This window comes from Apis dorsata, unplaced genomic scaffold (genome assembly GCF_000469605.1).
Source record: "Apis dorsata unplaced genomic scaffold, Apis dorsata 1.3 scaffold_129, whole genome shotgun sequence".
Classification (NCBI taxonomy): Eukaryota; Metazoa; Arthropoda; class Insecta; order Hymenoptera; family Apidae; genus Apis; species Apis dorsata.
The window spans coordinates 687,575-690,543 of record NW_006263422.1 but is presented as its reverse complement, the minus strand read 5'-3'; the positions used below and the strand labels follow the sequence as shown (position 1 = coordinate 690,543).

General features: G+C 36.7%; 1 protein-coding gene across 1 annotated transcript in view; it reads right to left on the bottom strand.

Annotated features, from left to right (window-relative positions):
• LOC102671118 (rap1 GTPase-activating protein 1-like) overlaps positions 1-2,969 on the bottom strand; it is a 110,255-nt gene that overhangs the window by 9,792 nt on the left and 97,494 nt on the right. The gene's annotated exons all lie outside the window — the stretch shown is intronic.

The window sequence follows — 2,969 nt, the reverse complement described above, 5'->3', positions numbered from 1 at the left end:
ATATATATATATATATATACATATATATGCGCAGTTTTGAATACACTGATCAATCAACATCGAGGGGGAATATTCATGACGTGGTAAGTCATTTCGCGATAAATAACGTAACTTAACTGTACATCACGTCTACAAGCCGTAAAATTTTAACTCAACGTTATACACCGGCGGGAACCAAGTAATTATTTTCCTTTTCCCCTCTTTTCTTTTTTAAGTATTATTAGAGAGCCATGTACACGCTCTTTTATACGTATACACACGCCTTTTAATGAATTTCATTTGGCATTGTTATACCAACCATACGCGCCACTCCTGTACCTTTGATGCACGGAACTTCTTATACACTCGCTTTCTACGCTTCTTTATCGTGCCCCGGCCCTTTTGCGGAACTTTGAATAGTCTCGGTTATATAAAGAACCGACCAGGATAGCCAACTATTCGATGCAACAGATGCAAACGAATGATGTAACTAATTAAAAGGAAAAAAAGATAGAGAGAGAAAAAAAAAAAATAAATAAATCGATGAAACTCCGCTTTTTAACCACAATTCGTTCCTTTCGTTCCGTTTATTTATATGGAATTTAATTTATTTCGAAACGGATATTCGTTTTCCCGAATGAAAATTTCTTACTCGATGAACACGGCACACATGGGAAGTTCATTGAAGAGAACTCTTACAAATTTAAATTTTTCTATTGGAAACTAAAAGAAATTCGGGATGGGCGTAATTCACGCGGCAATTGCACAACTCTTATTCAACTATGTAATCAGGTATAAATTTCCGACGATTATGCATGGGATAGCGTTACGCACTGTCTAGCGTCCTGTTTCATCGTTCCTGCTTCGACTGTTAAATTACGTAAATAAAAAGTCGGTTTCACCGGTGAACGATCGATCGTTTGACCGGAAGGGGATCGACCGAAGAAATGCTCGTATTGCGGGAAATCCAAGTGTCTTCGATGATTCTGCTTCGGTATTCGTGAAACCAGAACTATGGAACGGCTTCGCGGATTATAAAAGGAAGAGAAGTGTAAATATGATTACATAAATATCGTCGAATTAATCGAGATAGATAATTAAATTATACAAACGCGGATTTTATCGTTGCGATGGTATACTTCCATGAAGGATTAAAACTTTAAATTATCGCGTTAAGCGTACAGAATTAACGTTGATACTATTTATAATATAAATATTTCATAATTATTATCTGAATGGCGATATACGAGAGTGTGCTGTACGTAAAAATTATCTTCATTTATTAACAAAGTTATCCACTTTCCGTGACGATTATTCGAATTAAAATTTCGAATAATTATTTTACCAGGTATTAAATGATAAATTTCAATGAAAAAAATTAACAGGACCGGCGTTGTAAATAATCCATTCAAAAGCAATATCGTAACATTACGCGGTTATAATCGTAAATTTTCATTTTCCGACCTGCTAATTCCAATTAATTTCGCCACCTAGCAGAAACTATAACGCGAGAACCACTGTATACTTCCACGGTATGCTTCCACCACAAGCAAATTGGAGATCGACCATTCGCGAATATTCCTCGTTCGAGTCGTTCTCAACGAGGCGATAGAACTTTACAGGATACGTTCTTTGAAAAGGTCAGAACGCTGTTGTGTCGGTAGAGCGCGGCAATCGCCCTATTGCCCCCACCACTTTCCTTCTCTCCGCCACTATTCCACCACGTTCTACATTGCGAAATATTAGCTTTGTAAAATTATACTTGCAAATTGGAACGAAAGAGAAAAGAAAACGTAGGGGCAAATATATCGGCAAGAAAGAAACGCGTATTTGCGTAACTATCTTTCGTTCTGTCGCTAATTCGATAAGAATTTGAACAGCTTCCACAGAGAAATTCAAGTTGGAATATGTCCATACGTCAAAATGAACGATGTGTACACCATCCGGAACGTTCGTGATGGACAACTGGTAGAAATATCGATAGTTTACTTACGGACGTCGCACATCGAAATATTATCGAATCGTTGCTCGTGAATACTTGGTATTTGCACGACGATGTACCGGTATAAGCAAATATTTTCTTCTCTCTATAATAATCATTGTTATTATTTGAACTTAATAAGTAAACTTTGACGAACTATACTGTGAGATTTAATTTTTTTTTTTTTTTTTTTGCTAATATCATTCTCTCTTTAAGCGAAAAATAGAAGCGCATAAAAGTCGTGGAAATATTTACGCAGTTGATGAAATACGAACACGTGTAGACCGTGTAGCGGGAGGCATACGTTAATGTAACAACGTACCGTTGCATCGAACACATGGCGGCGCAAGCCGGTGGCATGTGTTGCCGAAATATCAACGTTATCAACGCGTCATACGAAATATCGATTATCGAACACCGATTTCCAATACGATCTACGCCTTCGCTTGTTTCTCGTATTGTTCCTCCGTTACATAACCGTTACAACCGTTTCTGCGTTATTCATTCCCAAGGATATCTCCAATGTATTTAATTTTGAAATAATTATTCCTCTGCTCGATTTCTTAAAAATGAAATTAATCGAACGGCTGGATTTGATTATCGCGCATTGTGAAAAAATATCAAAATCGATATAACTCGTTAAATAAGTTGGATGATTTATATGGTGCGTAAATCGAACCAAGTTTGATAAACTTTTCATTCCCTTTTTCCGAGGCGAGAGGCAGAAAATTTTCATTCGGTTCGCAAACTCGCTGCGTAAAATTTATTATATTATAAATTGGAATCGCAGAGCGCGTTACGGATGATGCACGATACCGGTGTATCGTAATATACCGGACAGGTGTAAACTGGAGCAAAGCGATAAAATATACGACCCGTATATCTCATTTTAATTGTTGATTTAAACGATTTAAATTTCAAAACGATTCCTCTTTCGAAGAATCTAAGGATACGACGAACAATTTGAAGACGAGAGATATCGATACTTTTTTTAAAGAATTTCCCCAAT